Here is a 17,645-nt window from a genome sequence, read left to right as displayed (position 1 = left end):
ATGTATTTAGATTGCTCATGAGGGTTACAAAAACGTTTTAAGTAATAGATCCACATTTTTTCTCAAAACTGAGAGACATTCCAGCATAATTTTATCAGCTCAGCTTGTCAACCTTATCAGATTAATACCCTACACTCGACGAAATTGAAATGTCTACTCGCATACAAGCCTCTACAAAGGTATTCCATTAACTTATTTCTTTTTCCTGCGATTTTTATTTGATGCCCACTCATATAAAGTAACTGAGTGTCGTATACTCCCCGTTGCATATATTCCAGTTTTGCAGTTTACTTTGGCTCTGTTGTACTCCCCCTTTTTGTGCTTATGCTTTTAGCATTCCAATGGCCACACGGCAACAAAAGTCGGAATCCTACAACGAGAACAACAATAAGAGAACAGGGCGGGAACAACAATATAAGTAAACTTGAATTTCTAGAGGGAACTCGAATGTCTAGTTTAAAGTAGAAAACTTGTTATTCGGTGCGCTTCTTTTGACGTTGCCAGTGAAAATATTCCGCCATTGTTTGGCGTATTGACGCTGCAAAGTATGCAATGCTTTTGAGCTCTCGATCTGTGCAATTCAATTGCCGCATTTGCGGCGGTTTATTGGGATGGTTCGCTACGGAGTTCGGATGTTAAAAGCCCCCAGCACCCAATGAGAGTGCAGCATGCAATACCAATCATTTAGCGTCTCTATTCTCTTGCTGTCTACTGCCAGCTTGTTTGAGCGGATTCCGCCAATCGCTACCACTGAAATTCGTCATTGATTTTGCAAAAAGTCGGGCTTTCTTAAAATATAGATAATGTTGTATATAACAGCAGGAGAGCATAAAGACTTATCTTTTTTATACCATGTAATAAAATAAATTGCTTTAAATATTAGTTTATTGAGTAACTGTTTATATAAACTACAAGGGAGTTCGACTGCAACTTCAAAGATTACAAATAAAATAGTCTATAAATAAGCTGTTGAGCAGAGAAAATACAAAAAATACAATACAATTTAAAATTGAAAAAAATTATTTATTTGGTATTGGTATTTGGTAACGATATTTTATTATTACTATTATATTTAGTCCGATCCTTCGCTCATCCATTGATATTCAGATTAGAAATAGATTTTTCAATTCCTCAAATGAACTTAATAAATTTGAAGTAACTGCATTTACACAATCTCGAAAAATTCTTGGACTAACGAACTGATTACAGGGTATCTGCATTTCATAACCTGTCTGCTGTTGCCAATGATAAATTAACAATTAGAAGCTTATTAGCCACATCAATTTACGAGGCAACAAGAGCGACTCAGTTCACAACACAGAGAACTGATCATTAAGCATATAGAGAGCATAAAATACACCACACACACATACACATAACCACACATACTGAGACATAAGATATGTGCATATATACTGGTAAACAAAGGACGACATTATTTATGCCGGGCCAACAACTTTTGACAAATTTTTTGGCAAAACATTTTGCGTAATAAATTTATTTTAATTACAGCGCCAAAAGTGGGCGCATTGCTTGTCGGCCATGGTAATGCGGATGCTGTGGTAGGTAATGAATGCGCTTCAATTAAATGAAATATTCATAGGCATAAATACAAAAGAGAGCTCAACTCATGGCAGCAACAGCAACAGATCCACAGGCTGCCCCAAGGCAGGTAGAGAAGCAGCCAGAAAATCAGCCAGGAAAACCCGCCAGGAGCCAGGCGAGTCCTGCAGCCGGTCCTAAAAGCCATTGGAATACCTGCGGCCAAGCATGTTTTATGAGCCAGCAGCCAGCAACCGGCAGCAGACTGCGACGAGGGTGTTAAGGGCTAACTATAGAGAGGTAGAGAGAGGGAGAGAGAGAGAGAAGGACCATATACACTGGACGGAACGAGGCACATTAACCGACAATACACACTGCATAAAATAACAACAACAGCCAATCGAGAAATCATGCAGAACAAAATGAAAACTGTATGCTCTATTGAGAAAAAATACTACATAATATATTAATGAAGAATTGATTGTTTAGTTTATTTAGAGCTTCGATTATACAAAGAACAGAGATGGGGAAATTTACTGGTTAACTGAGTTTCCCTTTGGATAATTCAAAATATTTGGATAAAGTGAAAGGAGGCAGGAAATTAACAATCCGACTGGTTGGAATTTTTTAGTATTGAATATATTTCATATATAATTCATAAGAAATTATTACAAGCAAACTTCAAGCTTAAGTTCAATATGTATGTCTAACCGAATCGATAGCATTAATGCTTTCATCATTTTCGAGTACTTCGATTTCCATTCTCATTAGTTAGCTGCATTGGCCAACGTAATGCATTAGCTGTTATACCCAAGGGGTAAGTCATCATCGACGCATTGGATCCTGTTATGGAGCTTGTTAATAATGGCAGAGCTAACTGCGTTCCGCGCTATTCGCTATCCGTTGATTGTCGGAAAATGGGGAAACTGGAAAACCGTTTGTCGTAACTTTGAAATTCTGCCAACGGTCTATACATCTTTCAAACAGTTTACCAATTTGGCGATGTCTAAACATGCATGTGGATGTGTGTGCTCACTGACCACAACTAGGATCGCTCATAAAATGTTTATTAGGTAATGAAACATGGCAACAACAACAACAACACTAACAACAATAACGACAGCAATAACAACAAACGCTGTCACACATAAATTTTGAAATGAGCCTTTCGTCCTTTGTGGCAAATTCTGGTTTTTCGCATTGTTTGCGATGAGCTTCAACAAAGAAATTGAAATAGTTAATTGCGTTTTGAAGCGAAAACTGTTTCAGGAACACACCTCAATACAACTTCCAACACGGAAAATACGGCACAAAGATAAAGCCAACTCTAATCGCATTATTCAAACAAATTTCGCGAAGCGTTGATAAATTTGCAATGCGTATGCAAAAGTATTTTATATTGTGTGGAAAGCGAAGCGCAACCGCAAGCGAAGATTTGAACTTCCACTTGACTTGAAGTGTAGATAAAGAGGGGAAATGGGGATAAAGACTGGATGAGGAAGATGAGAAGACGAGGATTGGATAGAAAACACGTTGTGAAGTGTGCGTGGCAAATGCAGAAAATGTATTTATGCAAAAGTTGCAATTGTCAACGTTGGCACAAAGTGCTGAAAGTGTTGGCGCGAAATCAACGAGACATAGTCACGCACACACGCTCCCAATCACAACACACCCACACAAGCACAACACACCTACAAAATCAAACTAAGTTTATGCGCTGCAGTTTGTGAAATAAATGCAAGCCACGAAATGCGAAAAGCATATAAGGGCATTACCACAAAAAGGTCATCCACGGTTAAAAACTTAAAATTTATCAAATTCTCACAAATCTCTTGGCAAATTTTCACACGGAAACATTTTTAAGTTACTTAGTTAAACAATTAACACATATATTTGTCAACTATAATGAGCATACCGAATGGAGAATATGTATTATATCGATTATTTGACAAAAACTCTCAGCCAGCAAAAAAAGGCTAATCAAAATACATAGACAACACTGTAATTTAGATGTAAAAGTGTGTTAGTTACTAAGAGAGTTAATACATATAATATTATTATTATGCATGCATCAATCCTCTATAAAATTCTAATGACACTTATGTAACGTCACGTCATGTAAGGTAATGTGTCATACTAAGGCTAATCAAAATAAAATGAAAAGGGATTTTCAAATTCAAAAACTTAATAAATTAACTTACATTATTTCAAGTGAAATTAAAAAAGTTGTATGCAAAAAGGTTTGCCCATTTCGGAGAGTTTTGCGTTTTTGAATTCCAACTCAAAACCAACTTCTATTTTTGTAGCGTAACGTCATCGCATATTTTTTCATATCTGAGTTTGATTCTTCAAATTCTATTTGCTATTCATACAAATGGCAGGCAAATGTATTTTTTATAATAAATTTGTGCTTCAAGATAACACTTTAAGCCTCAAAATATCTTTGAAGAAATACCCTGATTAGTTTAAGGATAACATTACACAATCGAAGCCAGAGTGTAAACGTGTTAGCACCTACATTGGCACGAATTGCACCAAACTTGACAAGCGTTGACTTTTCAAATACCCAACAAGCACTCACACCCACACCCACACCCACACCCACACCCACACACACACACACACGCACACAGCCAAAACATCCACACTTACACACACACACACAGGCTCGCATGGACAGAGTTGAAGATAGAAGCTCAGAGCTCACCTGAGTATTTGAGTGTTTTGGCATTTGAATTGAGTTTTGCATTCCAGAACTGTCGCTGAGTGTTGATTATGTTTCGCTGCTTTTGTCACATAATACAGATAGATATTTGGTTTGAAGTATTTGAATGGAATATAGTCAACGCATCGTATGTATTTATTCATTGCAACCACGATGATTGCATGCAAATGCATTTGGAGCGGCAATGTATTCACACATTTTTATTTTATTTATATAAATAAATACATAAGTATTTGTGTGTAAATCGTGAGCTTAGAGACGCATTCGCAAATTCGCTGACCTATTTACACATGGAGTATGGTTAAACACACATACACATACCCATAATTATGCTCGAATATATATAAAAATATATTGAATGGACTAGAATATAAATTCTCAGATATATCAAAGTTCAGAGGTATGAAGAAGCTTGAGCGATATTGAAATAAGAATATTCATCTCAAAAAATTTAATATATATCTAATTTATTACAGTCCCACAATAACATTCATGTACAGAGTATCTCTTCTAGTCGAGCTTACCCAACCAAAGCCAACTTTGCTTTTAAGCTACACATATTAATAACGTCAGGGGAACAACTGCGAAAATGTTTGAATGAAAATTTAAACCATATTTTATTGGAGTTTTTAATTATTTTATATTATGCAATTCTCATGTTATTTAATACTGAGCTTAACTTGTACAAAACAAATCGATTAACCATCTCTTCATTTCATTTTCTCTCTCCCTCTCCATTTCTTTTTATCTCTCATTACAGCGGACATAATACAGGATTTAGCAAATTAAACAAATGGCCAGTCAAGAGACATACAACAACAAAAACGTTTAACAAACACGTTTTGACATTAGAATTAAGTAAGTAAATTGAGCAAAAAAAAAAACATGAAATGCTCCAATTGAATGCATTTAATATGGCATAAAAATACGAAAAACAGCTAATATTGAACAATTTTAGAGGTCTTCTACAATTTAAACAATTTACGAGTAGAATAATGCAAATTTTGACCAAAAAACAAAACTAAATCCAAAACCTTAGATTTACTTGTAGAACTAAGCACCGAAAAAAAGCATTTATTGTATAATCTAAATATGAAACATACGAAAAGAAACTATGAAAAAATACTTAGAAATATAAAATAGATATAAGCATTGTAGTTTGAAATTTTGTTGTACCATACACAGAGTGAGTTATCCCAGATTATTTTTCATATAATACCCTGCAGAGGGTAATATTTATTAACCACATTGGATCAATTCTTCTGAGCTCAGTAGTATTGACTATGCGTTTGTATACTCTTTTCCATATCTGGTAAATGATCTGTTTCTTTGTTTTTGAACCAAGCTTATCAAACCTGCAACAGATTTTTCATTTGAATGGAAACAAAGAGAATCAGAATTCAATAGCACAAACTAGAATTTTAAACCCATTTTCATTGATTCGCAAAGAATCTTAGAAACTTAGAATCAGCTAATTATATCATATTGCTAAAGCCAGAATTTAATTAAGGATATTTAAAATTCGGTTATAATTTAAGCGTTTTATAAATTCAATATTATGATTATCTATATAAAAGCAATTATTAATTATATACATTGTGGCCAAATTGAGGTTGAACATTTGGCTGATATTCGCATTGAATGGCGACGAATGAGAATAAGCGTAAAATTATGGCTTAAATCGTTGTAAAACCAAAAGCCAAACACAAAAGCCACCTTTGAGGTTATGTTTGCCCAAAAATCAAAACAAAAATCCTGCGGCCAATATGGAAACTTTACTGAAATCAAATAAACAGTTATTGTTGGCACACACAAAAAAGCACACATACAGAGATTGCAGTGAAATGGCATTTTAATTGCATTGACAACAAAAAATAGAGACATCAAATGTTAAGCCGAAGATTAAATACCCTTAATTAATTGATATACTAATTTGGGATATAATTGAATCTCACACAACAGTTGGAAAGTGTGCCAAATGTATTTATTGTAGCTATTTTGAAAACAGCAAAAATAAAACCATTAAAATTATGAATCTGTGGTGCGTACCAAGCTTCTTCTATAACTTTAAGACTTAACAAATAGTCATGTCAATGTACAGAAAATCTGCAAATTTGTTATATAAAATTGTTCACAAACTTATTAATCGCACTTTCAAATAGCACAACATTTTTCTTGTAATATAATCAAATCACCAAATATTTAAAACTGAATGTGAATTTTAATGTACTATAATTGTAAAATCATTGATTCAATTAAATGTTGACAGTTATTAACGATACAAATGGCACAAAAATTGAATACATAATGGGTTCGAAAATATTTTCCCAATTAAGTACCTAAACGATAATGCCCATGGCAAGGGTATTAATATGCTGAAATTGTCGTAGAGGGCAAAAGGGGCTCATTAGCCTTTGTTTTTGTGCTGGCACAGAGGGGATGCAAGGGTTTTTATTGACAAGAACAATGCTGCCACAAGATGAGCAACTAATTGCGCAGCTAATTTCGATTGTTGCATTGTCGTCGCTTATAATCACGAATGTTGTAATTACAAATTACAATTGGGCCGCATTTTGCAAATTAGTTTGTGTAAATGCTGTAAATTAATTTTTGTCGATGCCACAGAAATCTCATTGACAAAAATCAAAAGAACAACAGATTCAATTTACTTTTTGCTTAATTGTCAATTCGTAAGTGAAGCAATATAAATAAATTTATTAAATTTTAAATTTTCTTATACATACATAAATATATATGTGTTAAAAATTTAAAGCCTACTGTCTGAAGCTCAAATCAAGAAAGAAAATTTGAAAATTAAAGAAAAACAAACAGCAATCAAATTTTTGGAAAGTGCAAGCAAACCAGAAATATGAAAATTAAAATAGTAAAATCTTTTGATAACCCAAAAAACAACTTACCAATAAAAAAAACAAAAGGGTGAAAATGCAATTTAAACGGCAGCTCCGTAAACAACATTGATAACCAAATAACAAAGCAAATAAACTTTCAAAAATTGCGTGAAAGTCTGTTAAGCTACTTATTATAGAAAAATATATGAACATTTATTTGCTGAAAACAAAGTAATCTTAATCAAGGCAGAAATTTATGTTTGATTTGCCGAAAACTTTAACATTTAAACGCTTGATTAAATCACAAGTTTGAATAATTCCAATTTCAATAAGGCCAAAAATTGATTGATTAAGATTTTCATATCCGAATTAAGTTTAAAGTTCTTATGAACTTTAAGCTAAATATTAAAATTATTTCATCAGTATTCTGAACCACAGTTAACCCGGTCTAAAGCCATTTTAATGGAGGCACTAACTTGATTGATTCGTATTCTAATATTTAACAAATATTTATTTGATTTGAGATTATTGGAATTCCATAACCACTTGCCAATAGTGTTTCCCTATTAGAGCTGGAATTTGCACGATTCGTTGGCAAAATACCCACAGCCCTCCCCCGCCAATGATTCCAATATCTGGTCTGTAAAATGAAATCTCTTTCGTGTTTAATACACGCAGTTAAAATAAAAAACATTTTTAAAGGTATTTTCCTATTCACTCAGGCAAACGGAAAAACCATTTTGATTTCGTGTTCATAGCAACAAAATGGGTTGTAAAATTCTAAAAACAACAACGTTTTTTCTGTTTGGTTTTAGTTAAAGCTCTTTGTAAGCCTCGCTCTGTCTCCCTCTGAATGAAAAAATTCATTAAAAAAAAAACTATGTACAATTGTCGTATATAAATGGAAAAATCCAAAAAAGGAAAATAGTTTAAGCTTGGTTACACTAAACATAATTGAAGCATTTAGTTCGATGTGTAACTAAGAAAAAATTAATTTAAAAAAAAAACATGAATTAGTCGGGCGATACCCTGTGCTCTTTTCTAGCTAATCCCACACTCTGTTGACACTACGATTGCTATGAAATTTCTAGAATTTATAAACGATAAGATTTACATACATATGTACATCAAGAATGTAGGCGTTCTACTTAATCTACTGAATACGGTATCTAAATGTCGAGTATACCCTATTCTCATAGGGTACAGGGTAATGTTGAGATAAGTATAACACATAAAGATAAGTAAAGGATATAATGATTAATGGTGTAACAGTATTTAAAAACAGTAACGCTAAAATCGAAAACCAAATTTAAAAATTGTATTATTAAAAAAAATGGAAAAATTATATTAAATATATTTAAAAATAATTTGTAAGCACATTGTATATAATAAATATGGATAATTATTAATATTAATAGTCGAATCTTGGAGTATGCAAACTAAATGTTTAATTGAAATAAATTATGTAAATACACGCAATTAATAGAATAGTAATAAATGAAAAGAGATGAGTCGAGAGAAAGTTAAAAGCTTAGAATCGTTCAATGCATTTAGTTATCCTTCTTGAAACACTGAGATCTTAGAGTTTATAATTTAGCAGATAAATAACTTATAGATTAGGTAAGATTAATGAAAATTGTCCAACACCTAATTATGTTCTATGTGTTTAATAGGTGTTATAGGGTTTAATCGTATGTCTTAACTTTAAGAAAATGCATAGAAAGCTTAAAAATCAAAATAGTCCAAGAAGAGGCGCAGTGTATGTAAGTAGCTCTAGTAAATTACGATATATGGTACGACATGATATGATATAAAATATTATATGATAAGATTTGGAGTCGAATTGAAGTCGTCTGTTATTTAATTCTCACTTTCTCTCTCTCTCTATCTGTAAACTAAATAGCCGACATATATAATACACATACATAACTTTATATATAATATGCCACATAGATATACATATGCAAATACTATAATGTGTGTAGGTGTTGGTCGCAAGGCGAATCCCAACTAAATTTTAAATGTAAACTTAGCATGTACATGAAATACTTCTAATATGATATTATATATGGATACGATAACGATAACGATAACGAAAATATGAATATTGAATAAAATCGAAATGTAAAACTCTATAAAATATATTTATTCTCAAACTGGGCAGTCGGGGCGATAGTTGGTTACACCAAAAATCTGGAAATAATATATATATATATATAATATATATATTTATACGCTAGGAATATGGGAACTCACAAATACAGTTTGGTCTTTGAAATGATGATCATCTGGCTGCTGATCGTTGTTTTTTTGATGTTGCGCAATTTTTACAAATTGCAAAACAAATTCAATGCAACAACAAAGGAAAAGACAGCAACAACTACAACAAATAGGAGCAATAAAAGAAGAAAATCCAATGTGGCAATTGTGCAGGTAAATTGAAAATTGTTGCAATTGTTTCTTTTTTTCGGTGGCGGGATGGGCACAATTAAAAAAGTCTGCCTTTTTCTGTTTTTTATGTGTGCATGGCAACTGGGCGGAGGAGTGTTTGTGTGTGCGTGTGTGTGTGTGTGTGTGTTCTGGCAAACCGCAAATGGTGACATTGCGCAAATAAAAAACAATTTACGATAAACATCAAATTTCCACAAATTACCTTATATTTTACGTGAGTTGCGAAACAGATTGTAAACCACACGCAGACACAATCACACACACATATACATAAATATATACAGTTACAAAAGTCGGGAAAAAAATGGCGAGGAGTGAGAGAGACAAAAAAAACCGCGACGCGCTGATTTTACAGCACGTTGAGCATACGCCTCGTTGGCCATTGTTTGTGCTAGAGGGGAGAGGTAGAGGGGTGGTCCTTGTCTGTTTGCTACGTACTTTAAACGTAGCACACGCCTACACTTAAATTCCGAAATTTGCAATTATTTTTATTGCTCGCCATTTTGCTGGCTGTTTACGCTGTGGCTTTTCCTTTTGCCAACACTCAAAAACACAACAACACTGGAAATGGCAAGAGGTGTGGGAAAAACGGCAGACCCGACAGCAGAGCCATCATAAATTTACACGGCACACCAGAAAATAAAAGATAATAATACATGTATATCTACAAATAAATATAAATGCCTGCTAAGCGTATGTCCTGCCGTTCTGTGAGTCACCTTTTAACAACCATTACAATCAGAGGCACAGCTAATCTCGTGTATCCTGTGGCATACCGTCACCTCATAGCTCCAGTCCCTTAGGTACACCCCTCATAAGCATAGTTACAACACAGCAGCCATGTGGGTGGATTTTAATCCGTATAGATTATGTTTCTCAGCTGATGTCCATGCATTTTTTAGATACAAGAATTTTTGATCTACGATTTTTTTAGTTACCAACATGGAGTTAAGTGAAGTTATTTATTTATTTATTTATTACACGATTAATTATTATACAAAAAATAATATAATAACTAAAGGAAGGGAGTGCTAGCTAATTAAGTGAAGTATCTATCTCTAAATAATTCAAACCTTTTATTATACTAAAAGTAATTAAGTTTATTAGACTATACCAAAAAGAAACCATACATCTGTGTAACTATTTAAGTTATGCATATACGTTTACAAAGATTATTCTCATTGTACACAACGAACCTAAGATTGTCCTGCTAAAATGATCGATTATTAAAAATAAATCAAAATAATCTATTGCTTTTTTAGGGGGTATATTTTTAAAAGCAACTTCAATTTCTGCTCAGTCCAATATGTCAGTTGTATTTTGAATTTGTCTCTTTTAAAATATGTAATGGTCTTTAAAAAAAACCCCACAAAAAATTATAAATATCTAAAGAGAAAAAATTGTAATTAAATTTAAAGAATTTGAATTTGAACCCATATCATTGATTTGCCATTGTTTTTGTCAATGTCAAGAGTAGTTCAATGATCTTCGAGTAGCTCTATGTGTCTAAGGCTCTATTTATGCTCATGGCAAACGGGACAGTAATTAGTTGCGTCTTTGGCTTAGACCAAGTGGTAAATGTCCCTGGCAATTTAAAAAAAATGTTAAGTTGGCGTAAATTCGGCAACAAGCAAGTGTCCAAGAGCAGAGCTCACTGACTGGGCCATTGCTTTAAGCTGTTAGCTGGCCCTGGCTGCTTCTATGTAATTAGAGAGCATTAGGATTAGGCTTACAAATTCCGAGCAATAACAACACACAATACTGGGAACCAACTAGCCAGAGGCAAGTCTCTATCTCCTCTCTCTCTCCCTCTCTCGTTCCTCTCTTTTTCTCTCTTTTCAAACTGTGTGTACTTTTTGGTATTTTCTGAAAAAATTTTTTTTGCATTCGACGCAAAACAGAAATAAATCAATTTCATTAAAGAGGAAAGGGAGCCTGAACCAAGTCCATAACGACAGCATTTAGATTTCGGAGAAGGTGGAGCAATGCCAATGGCCCGTGGACAGGTAAAAATGTGCTAAGGTAACTAAAATGTCTGACCGCATATTTTACAATATATGTGTGACAGATACGAGTTCGAGTTAGGGTATATACCATTTGCTTACTTGACTTTCTTTATACTGTGCTAAGAGAGTTTTCAAAATGTAAATTAACTACAATCTACCTGATCAGAAAGGTACACAAAAATGTATAAATATTATATCATATCTATTTTGGGTTAAGAATCATTGTATTTTATTATTGAAAAGAATTGCTGGCAAATAGAAAACTAGATTTATTTCAAATGAAACAAAAAAATTTTTGGAAAATATTTGCAAAATTAGGCCAAATAAATTAATTATCTAGTTAGGCACAACATTTTTAGGAAAATGAATTTTTTTATCAATTGATATTTAATTAAAGTTTGAAATGCTGCTCAATTTTAATAGCACTGAATATGATGCATTCAATAGCGGCAATTAAAATGTCCATAAACAGAACTATTTTAATAGGTAGCTTCTGTCAGCTCCAGATCCATCTCTTCCTTTTCTGTGCTGCATTCTTGTTTCCATTTATTTCTTCTCAATTTTAATAGCACTGACTATGATGCATTCAAAAGCGGCAAATAAAAAATCCATAAACAGAACTATTTTAATAAGTAGCTTGATATAATATCTTCTCCCTTTCTGTCAGCTACATCTCTTTCACCTCATTTTCTGTGCTGCATTCTTGTTTCCATTAATTTCTTCTCTGTAGCTTTCGTTTTACCCATTGACAACTTTAATTGATGGGCGTCAGCGTCAGATGCTATTTTCCATACAGTTGTCCTCTCTCTCTCTCTATTGCTGTTAGCCAGGTTTTAAGATGTATACCGTCAACAAATTGGGAATAGCCAAATGGCGACGCGACAAAACCGCAGAATCTAATTTGGCTCAAACCACCAAAGCAATTAAAGTTGCAGCGCTGTCAATGGCGAGTGTGAAGGACGCAAATCGAGTGTGTCCTGCATTCTGTGCGACAAATATAGAGAGAGAGAGAAAGAGAGAAAGATAAAGCGAGAGGAAGAGAGAAAGCAATAGGTCGACAGTAAATACTCTTCAAATTGTAGCAACAATTTTTTATTGATTCATTTTAATTAATTTGCAACAAATTTTCATTTTCCACATCTTGTTGTTGGCCAACAATCAAAAATGAAGCCAACAATTTCCAACATGCATTTAAATTACAGTGCATGTGAGCAGATAATTTGGTTGTGCCACATCACCCTCCCCTCGCTACCTCCCTTTGGCTTACCCCGCTGCTGCTGTTGCTGGCATATTGGGGCTAACATGTGGCAATAACGCCACAAAAACCCAACCACAGCCATAATTTAAACAATTTCAAATTGCCAGTCGCGCGAGCTGCGTTCCGTTACATTTCGCCTTTCCTCCCCTTTTTCTCCCCTTTCAGGTTTTCACTTTTTCGCATTTTTGACTTTTCCGTGTTGGGCGCCTCAAAACAGGCAATACAAATGTTACCTTTCGATTTTTAGTTTTTCCATCATAACGGAAGTGTATTTAAATTCAAGCTTTCAATTTGTTAAATTATAATACCAATTTGAATTTGAATTAACAAATTTAATTCTTGGAAGAAATCGGCCCAAAAATTGGGTTGATTTTATTAGGAAACAATTTGTTCTTATCATTTCCGCACATAATATGGAATCAACGGAAATTAGAAAAAAAATAAAAAGTTAAATTTAAATTAAATAAAAAGATAATTTACTGAAATTCAATCTTTAGTTAAAAAAAAAATCCTCTATTTATTTTACTAATTTATTATATTCATAGTTCTCTTTTAAGACTGTAAAAAAATCATTTATCAACACATTTCTATAAGATCACATTAGTATTAATAAAAAGAGATGTAAGTGATTTTAATTCTATTATATTGACAGACGTAACTTAATAATTAAGTTATCATTCATCATTAAGTCAGCAAGAGTATTAAATCTTCGATGAATAAATACAAGTTTTTGTTCGACATTTTGTATTTGTTGTTTAACGGCGTTGCAACAGGAATATGGTCGACTTTGTAAGGTGTATCACGCCCACTTTTAAACGCTCTAAGCTTGTTGTGTCGCTTTCGCATCTCGTTGCCTGTCGTCCGACGCAACTATCAAAAGTCTCTGGAGCGCGTTCAGCTCGCATCAACTGGCCCGTTGTTTGCTTTAACGATATTAACCGCGCGGATAGTCAGTCATTGGTCAGGGCCATAACGCCCATTGCTATAAAGCCATGCAGTCAATTGTTAGCGGTGAACGCGTGACACGAGAAAGTCACGATTAATATAAAAATTTAGTTTAGATCTAAATGCATTTATATAGCATTAAAAAGCAATTCAAAACTTTGATGTTAGACATCCTAAGATACGCCTGATATAGAAAAAACTTTTTTTTAAAGTAATTTTTGGTTACAATTTTTGGTGACTATTATTTTTTCCTGACAAATGATAAGTATTAAAAAACTTCAAGTTAACATAGAGAAGTTTTAACGATTTTCATTTAAAAACATCTAAAATAAATTATGAATTATTATTTAAAAATCTATAATAATAATTATTTGTAACTGCTTTTAAAAAATTTATTAGGAATTACAATATCAATTTCAAAAGCTATACAGTTTCAATTATAAAAGTTTAAATTATTGATGAAATGGGTTTAAATTGGTGAGGCTCAGATTATCAAGAGTCGATAGTTCGCGCGTTAATCGTTCACGATGTTATCTTTAGATTGGCTAGCGACCGTTGGGCAACACAAGCGCCATCTGTTGACTGTTCGCTGAGACGCTAGCTACTGTTATTGATGTCGTTCTTGTTGTTGTTCCTGTTGTTGTCTTCGTTGCTTTTGCTGCTGCTGTTGTCATTGTCGCTTTGCACATTGCATTTTATTGACCATAACTGACTTTGTCATTGTATATCCCAAGCACAACGGAATATAGAAGAGGTAGGTGGTGGAGGAGAATGAGTGGGGCAGCCAACCTGAAGCGCAGCAGCTGTTTGCTATGTTGCAATGCTTGCTGCTCGTGTTGTTAGTGTTATTGTTGTTGTTATTGTTGCTGCTGTTGTTGTCGAGCTGTGCCTCGTTGCTCATACGCCGCGTGGCATTCAATGGCAACGTTTTCGCGTTGTCATCAACAGCAGCTCAGAAAGCCCGCAAGGAGTAGCACAAGTTGCCTGCAACATTGTTGCACACACCATTCACAGGTGTGTGTGTGTGTGTGCGTATGTTTGTGTGTGTGTGTAGACTACGCTTAGCAGCTTTCCTTGCCTGTTGGCATTAAACTTTGTGTATGCTTCTGTTGCTGTTCGTACTGCAAGTTTAGCTTTGATGATTTTGTTAACCTGGCTGCCAGTTTATGGTCCTTGCCATGCGTCTTGCAATTTGTCAAACAATGTGTCAAAATGCCACCCCAGAATTGCACCCTCATCCCGAGGGTCTTTGAGTTTGCCCCTAAATTAATTAAATGACTTTTGCAATGTTAAACTTTTGTGGATTGTGCATTAGTCAAATTAAAATTGCAATCTCTAGCTAGCTGGCTAATTAGAGCACTTGCCACTTGCCACATGGCAGTCGCTTTTTGTTGCCTATTATTCTAATGAGGCACTCACGCTTCAACGCTAGGCGCAGTTGCTACGTGCAACACATCGCAATGTGACAAGCTCACCACTAAAACCTAAAGTAAACCCATCAAAATCGCACAAAAACCCGCAGTCGGTTGCCTTATCAAAGTGGCTGCTGCTCAGCTATAAGCGGCTTATCAGCGGGGCAGCAGCAACAACAGCAACAGCAACACGAAACAACGTTCAATTGACACACTCGTGACACACAAATAAACAGAACGAATAATGTGCGAAAAAGAAAAACAAATCAAAGAGCCGAGAAATTAACGCCTGATAAATCCAAAGGTAGGCATTCAAGCTAATAGCATACCCTTTTTTCGTCCAGTTATTATTAGAAATAAAGCTAAATATTTAAAAACGGTTCACATTCGACTTGAATAAATTAACCCTTTATTTTACACTCTCTAGATAATTATATCCTGTAGTAAATTTTACTTTTGAGGTAATTCTAAGCGTTTCTATTGAATAAATTTAATTTATATCTAATTATATCTATAATAATTGATAATTAAAAATGCAATATTAAGTATAAATTGAATTATTCCAAAAAGATGCATAATGAAAGGGGAAAATTGAATTAAAAAAAAACGAGAATTACTATGTATTGTAGTGTAAAAATCGGAGTATTAGAAAATAAACGGATGCAGTACCAATCGGATATTATACAACTACAAAGATAATTATGAGTCAGATTTATAAATCTTCCTTTCGTCCAGTTATCGATCTTATAACTACTAGTATTAAAATTTATGCTCACTTCATTACCTAATACCCTACACTTTATTATCCAATCCTTCTATACCCTTAAGTCTATTTTAAAGTCATAGGAAAAGCGTATACAAAATTCGGCTGTGCGATAACTTTACACTCATTTGTTTCCTTTTTATCAATTGCACAAGCATAAAAAAAGTCCCATTAAGCTGACCACTGAACACAAAAACAATAAATTCAACAGAGTAAATGCAAAAATCGTGAATTGAGAGAGAGAGAGAGAGAGAATTCAAAGCACCGCTGAATGTGCTAAACATTTTATCGTCACTTAACCAATGAGCAAATGAAATTTTATTTTTATATTATGGACTCAGGCCTATTTGCATTTAAAATGTTACGTCTGATAAGTAATGCTGAGACTCAGACTGAGGCCGGGGATCAACCTACAGTTATCAGTGGTTAAGTCTCAGGAAAGCCCATAAAAAAAGCGCCGATTGCAATTGCTTTATGCTTGTGTTTGTGACTCGCCAATGACTCATTTTAAACGAGCAATGTTTAACCCTAAATAAAGCCCAACGCTCGAAATGCTAATGAGCTGTTGGATGCGGTTGCAGAGACAACGATATGCGCTACTAAATATTTATCTATTTTAAATAGTTCAAGTTTTCTATTTAATTATATTTTACTAAATTTAAATAAGATTCATTTCACTTTAATAATTTATTCATTCATATTTAAGCATTTATAACTGCAATATCAAATGAAGCGCATAGCATGAACATAACGACCACAAGGCAAGTGGTTCACAGCAAGCGCTCAGCTGTTGTCGAAGCGCGCTCTCTCCATATGCTCGCTCTCTCCAACACGCAATGTGATAGCTCTCTCTTGCTTTGGATTCGCTCGGCATGCCTTTGATTTGCTTGCCTTGCCAGTGTGCCATCGATTTTTCCACTCGCCGCTACAGAAAATTCGCCTCGCTTCTTTCGCTTGTTGTCCTAGGACAGGAAAAGGGCGAAACAGCTGACCGCGGCGAAAGTTCTCGCTCCGGCAAAAGTGGCCCTCGTGTTTTGTTTACGTGATGCATTTGACACTCGGTTCAAGTTTCTGACAGCTGCAGCTTGCAGTTGATAGTTTTTTAGTGCATTTTAGTGTAATTCTAAAACAATTAAAAGTGTTTGCAATGCGAAAACGCAAGCGCAAAATGTGTTCACCATAGGAAATCGCTGCTCATTACGTTTAATGTGGAACTTGTGTGGACATTATTGATAGTCAAAACTCAATGCATTCACGAATTGTGCTGTGAGAGAGAGTGAGAGACCGAGCGTGAGAGTGAGAGGAAGAGTGGAAATTGAGGCTGTCACGAACTTGCCGCATTAGCACAAAACAAAAGAAACAACAACAACAACAAATACTTATAATAATAGCACAACAGAAAGAGAAACCACAAGCTCGTCTTGCGGCGTTGAGAAACAGATTTGTATAAATTGCACCGGAAGTGCGATTCAGGTCTGTAACAGCATGCGTGTGTGTGCGTGTGTGTGAGTGTGAGTGTTGTGTGTGCTTTTTGCTTTCACTCTCATTTCACAAAATTGCAGAAAATTGCGCTTTTGACACAATTAAGGCAAAGTGTGTGCGTCATTATGTTCCACACCCTTTGTCCACAGAGTTTTTAACGCCCTCCCCGCACCACTCCTAATAATTGAAAACTGATTTGCGCAAAGGACACA

The sequence above is a fragment of the Drosophila innubila genome (genome assembly GCF_004354385.1).
Source record: "Drosophila innubila isolate TH190305 chromosome 2L unlocalized genomic scaffold, UK_Dinn_1.0 4_B_2L, whole genome shotgun sequence".
Classification (NCBI taxonomy): Eukaryota; Metazoa; Arthropoda; class Insecta; order Diptera; family Drosophilidae; genus Drosophila; species Drosophila innubila.
Note: the sequence above shows the minus strand (reverse complement) of the source record.